This window comes from Heterocephalus glaber, unplaced genomic scaffold (genome assembly GCF_053883595.1).
Source record: "Heterocephalus glaber isolate CG9 unplaced genomic scaffold, H.glaber_assembly_v1.0 deba00001447, whole genome shotgun sequence".
NCBI lineage: Eukaryota > Metazoa > Chordata > Mammalia > Rodentia > Bathyergidae > Heterocephalus > Heterocephalus glaber.
This window is the reverse complement of record NW_028258299.1, coordinates 10,543,538-10,558,335: the sequence shown is the minus strand read 5'-3', so window position 1 is coordinate 10,558,335 and position 14,798 is coordinate 10,543,538. Positions and strand designations below refer to the sequence as shown.

General features: G+C 44.7%; 1 pseudogene; it reads left to right on the top strand.

The window, feature by feature from the left end:
- Positions 1–10,125: 10,125 nt before the first annotated feature.
- On the top strand, positions 10,126–14,557 carry LOC101708538 (TRAF family member-associated NF-kappa-B activator-like; annotated as a pseudogene).
- Positions 14,558–14,798: the final 241 nt, after the last annotated feature.

Below are 14,798 nucleotides of genomic sequence, written 5' to 3'. Positions count from 1 at the left end.
TGAGAGATGCTAGTCGGTGAGGCCCTCTCCTTTTGGACTTCACACAACAAAAGACAAACCTCTACTCTCTTTAGAAAAAAGACACCACTGGGCCTGGGGATTTAGCTCAGTGGTTCTGCCGCCTGCCCTGCAAGCATGAGGACCCGAGTTCGACCCCTGGTTCCAAAAAAAAAAAAAAGACACCATTGCTTTAGTTTTTACCCAGGAGACAAATAGCCTGTATCATTTCCTTGTAACTTCAGGTGGTGTAGATGAGCCAGACTATGTACCAAGGATGCGATCTGCTTCCTCCTCTGTACAACATGGCTGAAGACATACACGCACACCCGAGTGCTGTTGTGACAATTGACAAAATGGAAACTCACAGTGCATGAGCAGCAAGCCAGTTACGGTGAGCTTCAGTTCCCTCGTCTGTAAAATGGGGCAGTTCAGGTACAGCCTGCCCCATAGGACAAATGTGAGACTCAAATGAAATGGCACAGAGGTGCTTTTATGAGCCACACCAGGCTCTGAGGATAAGAATGTATGCTCTGAGTTTCACGTTTAATGACTCACGTAGGAAACAAGTCTAAGAACAGTGTGCTCCAGCCGAGAAATTAAAAGCTTTGTTTCTTTGGAGTCAGAGTGTGTCCCTGCACAGATCAATGGTGCTGGAGCGAAGGAGAGAGATTTAATTACCTTGAGCCTTAGTGCCTTCACCACTGAGAGTGGAGAGCTCCTGATGAGAGGAGTGGCTGAATGTGGAGGTGATAGGCCCTTGTAAGAGGACCCAAGAAATCTTGAACCACACGTTCTGGCACCTTCCTGGGGCTAGACAACTGGACAAAGGAAGAGCTGTCCCCAAGGAGAAAGTGCAAGCCTGTGTTGTGAAAGGCTAGGTGTTGTGGTGGCATCTGTTTGAGGGTGGCACTCTGGGGAGAAGGAGACTCACCGTGTCTCCCTGGCCCTAACATGACTGTGCATAAGTCTTCATGTACAGGGCACACAAAGCTGCAGTTCCAGACATGAGAATCCACACTCTAAGAGGCATATGCAGCCACATAGTTGGTAAGCATCATACAAATAACATCATCTGCACACCCAATGGTCTATGTGCACATTCCTGTGGGTCTGGGCACCTCTTGCATGCAAAACATGAATGAGTGTGCATGTAAAAGATGTGTCTGCCCCATAGGCACAAATGCACTTCTGCCCTTGGGCCAGTGGACATAGGTCTTGTGAAAGTCCACAGCCCCACCAATAGATGTGATTCTGTACACATCTTTGCCCTGTGTCTCACGTTGGCCAGGAATCTGAGACCAAGCAGGCTGTGGTACTGCCTGCACGATTATCTGTGAGCTGGGACTCAGAGAGGAAGAGCAAAACCTTCAAAGCTAGGAAGCAACATGGGAGAGGGGTGGGGTGCTGAGCTCATAGCCCCAAGTCAGTGGATCCTGCAAGCAGATAGAAGGCTCAAAGAAGGTCAGATTCCAATGGCAGGAGGTACAGAGCCTGGGCTACGGAGGAGGTGAATTGGGAAATATTGGAAAGGACACAGAGCAGAAATGAGGAAGCCGGGCATTGTGACCAACACTCTACAATCATCCAGCAGGTGTGGCCAGGATAGCTCTTTCTGTTCACCCAGGGATGCTTTCTTAAAGCTGCATACCAGCTTGTGTGTGTGTGTGTGTGTGTGTGTGTGTGTGTGTGTGTGTGTGTAAGACACTGACATGAGCACTGTTGTGCACACACAGTGGTCTGTATTTGCACAGACCCAGGCTGTCATGAAGCTTCACATAGGAGGTGACTGCATCTCCAGGATGTTGGCTTTTATACTCAGATGGCATTTAGATGGCACCTACTGTGTGCATGAGACAAGTGGCAAGAAGTGGAATGAAATGGAAGCATGTCCTTGTCCTTGAGGTTCTTATATTCCAAGTGGGGACAGAAACATGCAGAGAAAAATTATAAGCAAAAATAGAAGGTGGGAAGGAATTGTACTGTGTATTTGTACTCAAGCCTCTTCTCCCTGGACTGTAAGAGGAGACCAACAGCACTAGGTTGTTGGAGAACAAAAGGAAGAAATACTTGAGAACCAATAAAGGATGCCATGCAAGCCAATATGGTGGATGCAAGCTGGTCTGGCAGACTCTGTATGGGAGGCAAGGACTGACCTGGTGAGGCGCGAAGCTGGCCCAAGCCCAGGACAGAAGGTGATGATCCTGAACCTTGGGCAGGGTGGCCCTTGTTCTCACATCTCACAGTGCCCAAACTGCGAAACCTTGAGTCTTTGAATGTTGGGGCAGGAGAGGACCTTAGGAAAATGGAAATCCAACCCCTCCATGTCTCAGAAGGGCTCACACACGGCCTTTCCAGAAGCACATGATAGGAGCGGCTAACTGCAGGCGCTCCAGCTTCACACGCACTCTAAGCCCAGCTTGTTGGCAGAGCTGCTGTTCACCAACATGACACCTTTACCAGGTCAGAAAGGACCCACCTCTGCGTAGGTGCAGCCCCAAGGTGCCCACCTTGGTGAGCTGCCGGCGCCATTGTGGAAATGCTAACTAGGTCCCTGCCTCCTTCGGGCGAGCTCAGCCCCCTAAGCACACAGCTCAGAGTCCCTCACACCAGCTGGACAGAAATCCCCCACTCAGGCAGATGCCCTGCATAACCCCACAAAGTGGCCCTTGTCAGGTAGGCCCAGCCATCATGCAGCCTCAAAGGTGCAGCAGTACAGGACCTTGTGCTCGCTTCTACGAAACTCAGTTTAGCAGAAGTGACCTAACAGCAAAACACGCAAGGGATGGAGGTGAAAAGTCCCATGGGCAGAGAGGCTGCAGGATCAGGGGAGGGGCCTGAACCAAGCCTGAGGGACAGGAGCAGCTTTGTAGAAAGGTGGGTGAAGGTTTGAGGATGGAGTGAGGTTCAAGCGCAAGTGGCACAGAGCAGAGGCCGAGGCAGGACAGAGAGCTTTTGCTTTTCAGTGCAGGCCTGTTGAGCTGATGCACTGAAATGGCCCCTAAATCAAACCAGCTCCATTAAAGTAAACCTGGATACCATGACACTGAGATACCAAACACACTTACTATGTGTTTTAATGACACTTAGATACTGACCACATTTGCCATGTGTTTTAATTAATTTAATCCTACAACAACCACACAAGAGTAGGGAGTGTTATTACCCTTGCATCCAGACAAGGAAACTGGGTGTTACGTAACTCGCCTAAGTGCCCATTAAAACAAGGTGGAGCCAGGGCTGACCAAAAACTATGCTCCTAACCACCGGCCCACGCCAACTTGGCACAGGAATAGGAGCTGAACCCAAAGCCCAGACTTTTCAATTTAATTTTATTTTCTTTGAGACAGAATATGTCAATGTTCCTCAGACTGGGCTCAGGTGTTCTTCCTGCCTCAGCCTTCCCAGTGCTGGGACTATAAGTGCACACGATGGTGTCCAATGAAGCCATTTTTTATAACTAAGAAACCAAGGGGAATATGAAGGCTGCAAGAATATGCCTCTTAGATGTCCAATTTTGGGGGGTATAATTGACCAATGGTCCTAGCAACTGCTGTCTGAAATTCAGCCCCAACTGTTATGGTTTAGATTTAGGATGGCCCCAAAATTTGTGTTTACAGCTGGGGCTTTTGGAGGGTGACTGGGGGCCCTGTACTCCTCAGTGGATTCATCCAGGAATGAGTTCAGAGCTAGAAGTGCCATTAGGAGGTGAGGCCTGGTTGGGGTGGGGTCACTGGGGCATGACCCGGAAGACCACATCTCCCTACCTGGCTCCTCCCTTCTTTCTCTGCTTCCTGGCCACCATGCTGAGTGCAGATTTTCCACCACCATGCCCCTCTTCCATGCTGTTTTTGCCTGGGAGCCAGTCTATCATGGCTGGTGATGGGTATTGTGTCCCAGCAACAAGGAGTGGGACTAAGATACCAATTTTGCACCATGCTTGCCCCTGGACACTCCCAGACCCTGCAGGAGCTGGGTGGGACACGGAGGAAGGCCCATTCCTACAGGCACAGGATTCCTGTTGTGGGCAACTTTGGCTCAGCACTGCCCAGCTTGTCCTTAGGAATTCCTTAGGATGCCAGATGTGTCTTCCCTCCCTTTGTCCTTCACAGGGGACCAGACCTGCATCATGGACTCGCAGCTTCACAGCCTCCCTGGGCTTCCTTCTCCCTGTCTCTCACAGGCATTCACCCTACCAGGTTCTTGCATGTTTAGTCCTGTCTCTGTTGCTACTTCTTGGGAGACCTGTGCTAACACAGAAAAGGTACATTGTCTGGGTAGAAGCAGACTCAGGGTGGGTGCCCAGAAAATCTGGACAGCAAATGAAGGGGACATTCAGAGCAGTTGTCACTTGAAGCCCTGTCCCTTTGCCCTCATCTGCAGGCTTAGGAGAGGTAGTTCTTAGAGACACCTTCCTCCCACCACACTCCCTCCTCTCTCCCTTTCCCTGCTCTTACTGGAATCAAATCTAGAGGGCTTTTTCCTAGAAGCCTGGAAACCAACTCAGCGGGGAGTGCCTCTTCTCCGTGCTGGCATCAGCCTCTGGCCTCCAACTGTTAGGGCCTGGATCACCAGCAGCAGCCCCTGCATCTCCTGATGGCCCTGGCTCCCTGAAAATGGCCTCACCCATGGGTGAACCTATGCTCTGTGACTGTGTCCTAGCGTAGCCTCAGCCAGTGGTCCCAGGAATGCAGGACACTGACTGAAGGAGATCATTGCTAAATGTACACACAGCCTCCCAACAGACCCACTGCTTGCCTCGTACTGCAGACACAGTACCTGGATACCAGGGCTCCCTGTGAGCAAAGTATTTTGGCATGAACCTGGCTCTGCTAATCAGCAGGTACATGGCTCTGGCTGCTGTCAAATTTGCTAAACATCAGTTTTCTTATCTGTAAAAAGATGTGATCATGCTCAACTTGCCAGGTTGTAAAAAATTTTTTAAAAAACAACAAAACATGTAGCATGTAACACAGGGGCTGGCACAGTAATAGAAACTGAAACACATATGGCCCCCTAACCTGGCCTGTCAGCTACCCCACAGCAGACCTCTGACCCAAATTTAGCAGCTCTGCACACACCAGAACCTCTGCCTTCATGGCTGTACTGAAAACGCTGTTTCGTATGCTGTGCCATCTGCTCTCCCCACAGTCTCTCCTCCCAGGGTCTCATTTTCTCATCTCCTGATTATTAAAGACATCATAAACACATATTGCTCTCTTGCTGCCATCATAGTCACTGGGGATTCAGATAGAAAGAGAAGAGAGCTTTCTGTCTCAGAGCTGGTGGTCCAGAGAGGGTTGGAGACAGAGTGAAAACAAGTGTAAAAATAACCAGTTGCTCCTCAAGGCAGTAAAAGCCACAACAGGCTAAGACTCAGCTGCTGGCATGTGAGGACCCATATCCAAAATTTGCCAAAACATAGCCAATTTCAAGTCATTTTATTTTTCACTAGAAGTAATTTGTTGTATATGAGTTGTGTATATACACATATATGAATATGTGTATGATTTAATAGTTACTACTTCAGGCATATGAAAGGCACAGGTACAAGGAACATCTGTATACCAATCACTCAGCATAAAGGATAAAAATTGTCTGCATTTCTCCTTCTTTCTCTCCCCAGTGGTAACTTCTCCTGACTTTGGCATTTATAGTTCCCTACTGTGTCCTCATACTTTTATTACACATGTATGTGCCTGTGAATGATGTTCTACGTTATCTGACTTATTGTTTAAATTCACTTCTTTACATCTCAGGTTTCTCATTTAAGAGAATACATGAAATATTTAATTTTCTGAGTCTGGCTTATTTCATTCAGCATGACAGTCTTTCGTTCCACCCACTTTCCTGCAAATGGTGTGATTTCATTCTTTTTTATGGCTGAATAATATTCTACTGTGGGTATACACCACATTTTCTTTATCCATTCACCTGTTGAGATTGGCCAGTTCATTTAAAATTTATATAAATGTATACTGTATGTGTCACTCCAAAATATTTTCGTTGTTGCTCAGCATTATGATTTTTGTCATTGATGTTCTTGGCAGCACTGGGGCTTGAACCCAGAAAGTACTGAGCTAAATCCCCAGCCCTTTTTATTTGTTATTTGAAGAAAAGTTCTGCCTAAGTTGCCCAGACAACCTGAAATTTCAAACCCTCAATCTCCCAGCAGCTGGGATGACAGCATGTGCCACCACGCCTAACTCACGTTACATTTCTGAGATGTTTCTGGGTTCATACCTGCATCTCTAATGCACTCCTTTTCACTGCTCTGTAATACTCAGTTGCATGGTGAGACCATAGCATTGACCTATTTTCCTAAAGAGATGTATTTGATTTGGGGAAACAACCACGGTCTGTCCATGAGCATCTAATTATATGTGCCAGAGAGTGACGAGAGAAGCTCATGTGAATGATACAGGGGGAGAAGAGGAAGAAGCAGGGTGAGACCCCAGACCATGATGTGGGGCTGACACATGTGGAAGTAGAGTGGGGAGGAAGTTGGATGGGGTAAAAAGATCTTCTACATCTCGGCCAGGCCAGCGGGGAGGGCCCTCAGAGGTCCTGGGTCACAGAAATGGCCCTGCTCCTCTACTGTGCTGAGCTCAGTGGCTGGCTGGGAACATTTCAGGGGAAATCAGCAGTGACCTGAAGCTGCACAGTGCAGCATGCATCAACCATGCTCCCACAGCAGGTTCTCCCGAAGAGAGTAGATGAAGCCCTCCATGGCTGCACACCATGCATGAGCAGAGAGGAAGCAGAAATTAGCTCTGCCTGGAGAACTTTCACTCATCCCTTCAGCCTCTATTTTATTTTTTTTAATGGGATGTTGGAGAAGATCATCACAGTACCGTATCATTAAAGTTCATCAAAGAACTTTCTCGGGAATCACAGCTGGGGCTGAAGTCACAGCAAGCCATGTTCATTCATTTCTTGATACCTTTGTTGAGCTCTGCTACCAGGGATCTACAATCAAAGCTCTAGCGGGCTCCATAGGAAGGCTTTGACCTCCCAGATCTGCATTTCATCCTCATCTCAGCCACTTGGCCACTGCATAATTACACACAAGTCATTTCACTGCTATAGAGCTCACTTTTCTCATCTGCAAAAGGAGGATATCCAGAGCTCTAGTGGATTAAAGAGATGATGGGGATTAAAGGAAATGATGTGAGCCTAGTGCTTGGCACACATAGTAGGTATTTTTTAAAAATTCCTTCCTTCCTCCTCCCACTAGGCCATTGTTGGAGATAAAGAAATCTATTCTGGGATGCAATGATTTTTCTCAAACTGAGACATGTTTAAAAACTTAGAGCTTTAGTTCTGCAAACTCCAGCTACCGCAATCAGTGTGAATCAGAGTGATCTTCACCAAAGCTTCTTATTCACACCCATCACTCTTTCCAAAGCAGCATTTGTGATTAATCTCACTCTAGGGCTAAATCGGTCCCCAGTGCTTCCAAAGCACTTGATAAAGAAGCTCTCTGATTTATAGCAAACACCATTATTGAGCGGTGGCAGAGAGAGGCCATTGGGGGATTTGTCTTGCTAGAAACTCAGTCTGTTGGAGCCATTTCTTCTATTTTCCTAGATAAGGGCTCAATTTATTTCAAAAGAAATGAATGAGGTTCTTCCTTTCTCTTTGATGGGGTACAAGGGAGAGAGGGCTTCGGTGATTGCTAGGACTAAAGAATAATCCATGGTATTTTAAATTTGGGGAGCTTTCTCAGGCTCACAGAGACATGAGGACTCAGCAGAAAGCTAGGCACAGAGTAGATCTTCAACAAGTGTTTTGGTGAGAGTACCCAATCTCATTTGATCTTCAGAGTGGCCTGCAGGGTACACTGAGGCCAGCTTCCTATCTGAGATTCACAGCTAGGAAGTGGCACAGCTGGAACTCTGATGGAGACGGAGACCTGACTCTCACAATCCATCACCCAGTCACCCTCCTTGGTCCAGGCGCAGAGCCTTCTGACTCATTTTCTTGGGCTCAGATTCCTGACACACTCATCATACTGAACATCTGGTCCACCAAGGCTCCCTTCCATTTTGCCACATTCTTTGGTTCCCTTGGTTCTCTTCCAGAACACACTGAGGGCACATTTTGCCTTCATGGTCTGTTTGTGTCACTTCCACCTACTTGAAGGCCGGCTCTCTTCTCCAGAAACCCTAATGGATGGTCATCTTGCTTGACTTGAACAATTCCAGTGACTCACAGCTCCCTACTCTGCCAAGCTGTCCATTGTCAAGAGTTCTTCTTATTTGACTGGGCCAGCATCTTGTCCCTGGTATATAATTCTCCTCACTTCAGATGTGGCTCTTCCCAGAACAGAGGGAGGAAAATCTTAGGCTCCAGTAACCTTCCCACTTCCTGCTTGTGTGACATACAGAAAGTGACTTAGCTTTCCCAAGTCCTAGTTTTTTCATTGTGAAATAGAACTAATATTTTATTAGTAAAAATATTTCTTGGTGTAAGAGAATGACCAATTAATAGCAGCATAAATAATAAAGACATTTAATATCTCATTTCTCAAAATGTTTTAAGGGAGGAAGTACCAGTGCTGGCTTAGCAACTCAGTGATGTTGGAGTCTTGAAGTAGTAACTCCAGGATTTTCTAGGCCACCACAGCTTGACACAATATCTGCAAAGCAGGGGTAGAATACGTAGGTAGAAACGAATAAAAGGGAAAGACTTGTCATCCCTGGAAAACATTTGCATTCCTTTTTATCTCATTGGTCGGATCTGGTCACACATCTATTCCTAGACCAGTCACTGTCTGGGGAGCAGGACTGCCATGACTAATTGAGATGTTCAGGATTCATTCTCTTGGGCAGGTCACACAGCCACCAAAGCAACATGAAACTTGCTGGGAAGCACGAGTGACCATTGGAAGGGCAACAACACTATAATAGTGTGTGAAGTTGGTTAACATATGCAAAGTACTTAGTAGACTGACATTTTGCTTCATAAATGTTAATTTTTTGCTTACAAATGTAAGCAATGTTAACAGAAAGCAACCAGCATCTCTCTAAACATCTCTTCTCCCTCCTAGAACTTCTGTTCACCCTTAATGATGTTCGTGATAAGCATCTTCCTCAACAGAAAGATCAGGCACCATAGGCAGGGCTGCCTGCCACACAACTCCACGGGTGACAATCACTCACGCGCCCTTTGGAGATTCGCCATAGACAACTTGTGTGACCAGTAGCTCCATTCCTGAAGAGGAGTAATGTAGGTCTTCAGTGTCATCTGTCTTCACCACATCATCTTCTCTAACAAGCGATGGTTACCTGCTCTCCTTGGTACATTTGGTCCTGACAAAGCTTTTCTTGTGATTTATTTTTATTTTCATGACTAGCTATTTTCATAAGTCTCACATAGAAATGTGTCAACATCTTGGGTGCAAAGAGGAAGAGGGAATTCCCTTTGAGAGTCAATGACCACTGAGCTCCACCACAGAGAGCTACCTGTCCCTCGTGTACCACTGGGGCTAGGGTGAAGAGGGCTCCTTAGCCCTGCTGGGCTGTTTGAAACTGACAGAGACACCTCACCCTCAGAAGGCACAGAAACTAGTGTGAGCTGTGGCTGATTATTAATGTTACCTGCACTAGAAAACATGAGACTTTGTTGAAAATGTCTTATGTTTGTTTCTTGAAGTTCTCTGCCTCACAAAAGAATTCCTTGAGTAGAGATCTGGCAAGAAGTTCTTCTCTCAGGCTTTGGTGCCAAACTTTCTTCTGTAAGTCAGCTTTGGAAGTAGGTGGAGTATAAGCCAAAGCTGAGCAGGAAAGAGGAAGGCAGCAAGTGAGTATCACTTACCATGCCTTAATCCACTAGCTTCTCATTGATGCCCTTGCTGGGTGGATACCAGGGAACACTTGGTAGGAGAGAAAGTGGTCTCAAGTGAGTAAATTTTCTAAGGTCACACTCTGATTCCCAAGAAATGTCTCCATATCACAATCTTTTGTGCACTACCAACCAACCAACAGCCAAAGGGCCAAGCTAACACTCAGTGTCTCCAAAAGGCATTATTACATCAGGCCCCAATGGCTTGGAAGGCTGAGGGGACTTCAACAGTGAGGTCTGAGGCAAGTCGCACAGGCTCTCTGGGCTCCAGCCGCCTTACCCATGAAGTGGAACCATCATGACCACTTACAGAATTGTCACAGGAGTCAAGCCAGCCACTGCCAGGATGTGGTTGGGAAGATCTCAGTAACGATGGTGGCCATTATTACTGCTCTTGCTACCCCTCCCCACACTTCCATCACAATCTGACCCAGGGCCCTCTACAGAATGAGCTTCAGTGCTACCAAGTTGGTCCCATGCCTGGTTTGTCTGCCTGGTGTTCCCTTTGCATTTCAACTCTAACACATTTATGAGTTCTGGATGAGGCTGTGGAGTGTTACCTACCATCTGTTCTGCCTGTTAAATAAACTCCTTCTGCTCCAGAACAAGCTGTCACATGTATGTAAATATCACTTTATGCCTAGTCTGTCATTTCTGAGTCGAAATGCCCATTTCATGGTGGCTGTTAGGGTCACTTTGGATCTGGAGCCTGTGAATCATGGATAATAGGCTCAACCTGAAAGGCTGCTCTGGGAAAGGTTGTACAGCCTGGAAAGGAAGTGAGTAGCTCTCACTTGAGCATGTATATGGCCACTCTGTGCATCACAGAGGACCTTCTGGGCATCATGATTAGAGGAGCATTATGAAAGGGCAAAAAGCAACATGTGCACAATACTATTTTACAAACCTCATTCCTGTCTGAGAGGTGACTTACTGGTTCCTTCAATCACAAAAGGAAAGGATTCTTAAAACTACTTGCTGTCTAAGGGGCCAGTTAATCTCCCTGAACTTTAATTTCTCCATCTGTAAAGTGGGGCTGTGTTGCAGTGTGTGACCGTGGCTGTGTAAAGGATGAAAAAGATTACTCAGGGATGAAACTTTAGTTCAGTCACTAAGAGAATTCAGAGGGGCTGCTACTTCAGCATAAGGGTGCTTCAGGGAAACAACATCAAGCTGAGACCTCTGTGGCTATTTATTTGTAACTCAAGGACATGGGAGCAAAGATGTAGAAAAAAAGTGTTTGCAATACAATATATTGTATAGGAGTTTTGGTCACAGGACAAGGCCAGAATGGGATGATTTGTTATTTGACACATGTTGACCTAGTTTAAATAACCTTATCAAGTCAAAGGGGACACAATGGCCAAAGCAAACATCTCTGAGAACAAACTGCTTTTAATTCTGCTGATTGATGTCCTGAAGATTCTGCTGTAAACTCTAACTATACATTACAGGAGTCCTGAACTATAATCCAGAAAGTCCCTTCCTTTTTTGCATTCACTTCAAACACTCCTTTGGCCAGGATCTCCTCACAATTCACCCTTATTTGTTTTATAATCTAGACTGGGAAAAGAAGAGAGAGTACAGGGTAGAGAGGTATTGGGCATGGTGTAGGAAAGTCATCATAGCTTCTGCATGAAGAACCCATTGGAATAGCTCACAGAGCTCTCTTAGAACTGCAAGAAAAAAAAAACAGAAAAAAGATTGTACCAATAGCTATAAGAATCTAAATGCACCTTTTGTTACCTTTTCTGCCTTGTGTGTGCCATGTTGTTTCTGCTCTGCCATGTCTGTTTGTCATCCCTGCCTTGGAGTCAGCTGATTACAGACTGAAACCTCTATGAACTACTGAGAACTATAAACAGAGAATATGTGAGCAACAGGAACAGCTGTCACTTCAACAAACTATTATTGACAAGCTAAAACCACAGTTACTTCTTATGAATTCCAGTCACAATAACAGTTATGGCTATGGTCCTCTGCTTGATGATGGTGAAACAAGGAAAAATAATCTTGATCAGCCACATGATAAAGTGAAATCAGGAATACCAAAAGAAAAACAATCAAAGTTCAGAAGACAAGACATTTCTTCCCCTAGAAAAGAAACTTCATTAAGGATTCCTGGCATTCCTTTAATCCATGAAAGGGATAATTTAGAGAAGACTGTAGAGTTTTCATCATGAATGGGTGCTGGATTTTGTCGAATGCTTTTTCTGCATCTATTGAAATGATCATATGGTTTTTGTCCTTGACTCTGTTAATATGGTGTATTGCATTTATTGATTTATGAATGTTGAACCATCCTTGCATCCCTGGGATAAATCAGATTTGGTCAGGGTGTATGATCTTCTTGATGACCCTCTGTACTCTGTTTGCCAGTATCTTGTTGAGGGTTTTTGCATCTATGTTCATTAGGGAGATTGGCCTGTAGTTCTCTTTTTGGGTTGGGTCTTTCCCTGGTTTTGGAATCAAAGTGACACTTGCTTCCAGGAATGAATTTGGAAGTGTTGCTTCCCTTTCAATTTCCTTGATGAGTTTAAAGAGTAATGGCGTTAGCTCTTCTTTAAATGTCTTGTAAAATTCAGCAGTGAAGCCGTCCGGACCTGGTCTTTTCTTTGTTGGTAAATATTCAGACATGCTCAGCCACCTCATCTTTGACAAAGGAGCCAACCACCATCATTGAGGGAAAGATAGCCTATTTAATAAATAGTGTTGGAAAAACTGGATTTCAACCTGCCAAAGATTAAAACTAGACCCATACCCATCACCATGCACTAAACTAAGATCGAAGTGGATTAAAGATATAAATATTAAGACAGAAACCCTAAACTTGCTGGAAGATAAGTTAGGTAGAACTCTTGAAGACATTGGCATAGGAAAAGACTTCATGAACAAAACCTCAGCAGCACGGGAACTAGCAGAAAGAATCAACCACTGGGATCTCATCTTATTAAAAAGCTTCTGCACTGCAAAAGAAACCACCAACAGAGCTAAAGGACAACCTACAATATGGGAAAAAAAATTTTAGCAGCTGTACCTCAGACAAAGGACTACTATCTAGAATATATAAAGAATTGAAAAAATCAGAACCCCCCCAAATTCAAAGACCCAATTCAAAAATGGGCATCTGAAATGAACAGACATTTCTCAGACAAAGAAGCAAAAGCAACAAACAAATATATGAAAAAATGTTCAACATCACTGGTCATTCGAGAGATCCAGATGAAAACAACACTGAGATTCCACCTCACCCCAGAAAGAATGGCTGCTATCAAGAAATCAACAAATAACAAATACTGGCAGGGTTGTGGGGAGAAAGGAACCCTTCTCCATTGTTGGTAGGAGTGCAGACTGGTGCAACCACTGTGGAAGTCAGTATGGAGATACCTCAAAGAACTAGGACTAGAGGTCCCATTTGACCCAGCTATTCCCCTGCTGGGTATCTTCCCCAAAGAATTAAAACAATCATACCACAGTGATATGTGTGCACCCATGTTCATAGAGGCACAGTTTATAATAGCCAAAGCTTAGAAGCAGCCCAAGTGCCCATCAACTGGAAACTGGATAAAGAAGATGTGTTCTTTTTTATAAAATGGAGTACTACTCAGCCATAAAGAACAAAAAACTAGAGTCATTTATAGCTAAATGGATGCATATCGAGACCATACTCTTAAGTGAAATAAATAGGACACATACGTGTAAATACCGAATAGTTTCTCTAGTGTAAGAAACTGATAGCGTAAACAAGGGTTAAAATGATTAAAAGGAATAATTGATAATTTGAAATAGGAAAAAAGGTCCAAAGATGAAGGAGTGAAGGGAGGGGAAGGGGAAAGGAAAAGAGGGAAAGGAAAAACTATGAGAAAAGAAAAAAAATGGAAATGAAATCTATGTAAATAGGGAAGGGCAGAGGGGGTGAAGGGTGCACAGGTAATGAGGCAACAAATAAGAACCAAGATATACCATGTACAGGTACAAACACCCAATGATAAATGTAAATGAATTGTATACCTAAAATGTACCAATAAAAGAACTAAAATTAAAAATTTGACACTTTCTGGGATCTGAAAGAATTTCATACAGTATGCATGCTAGCAAAAGCACAAAAAGACTACTTAAGCAAACTTAATATATCAGACATTACAACTAAAACCCAGTACTCCATGCCTGTACAGCGTACAGAAAAAGCAGATAAACGAGAAGCACTATTTAAGCCTCAGGCTAAAGATGATATAAACAGAGTTGCACCGTGCATTACATCTGTCACACCAAGAGGACTGGGTCGAGTTGAGGAAAACACCTTTTTTGAATCCCTTTCTAAATTCAGTGTCAAGTTTCCACCTGTGGACAGTGACTCTACTTTCCTACATAGCACCTCAGAGAGACTCGACACCCTTGGCCCTGCCACATGTGAGGCAAGTGTGCCTGGACAAATTTAATACAGAGCTCAGAGACAACTGAGGAAACGTTGTTAAATCAGAAGAAACTTTATTTGAAATTCAGGCATTTGATCCCGTAGCTTCAGCTATACAAAATCTTAACTGACAAATCAAAACCCACAAATCTTGTAAACAATTGTATCAGGACAACTCTGGATAGAGCTTTGTGTTTGCCACCTGGAGACCATAATGCATTATATATAAAAGCATTCCCACTTCAGGACCCATCTGGTGTACCTTTTCCCTCACTGGATTCCCCAGGAAAAGCTATCTGAGGACAAAGCAACTGCTTTGGAAGCCCTTTCCTAATAAAGACAGTGACTTAATGGCACTAAGTAACACAGACATTGGTACATTTGAGGTATACAATATAATGACATTCAACATTGGAAATATGCACCTTTACATACTCTCTTGGTTCTTATTTTTCCCCCTTCCCCTGCCCTCCCTTCAACCCCTCCATCCCTCACTCTTTACAGAGTCTTTGTTTCCTTTTATTCATTTTCTCATATTAAT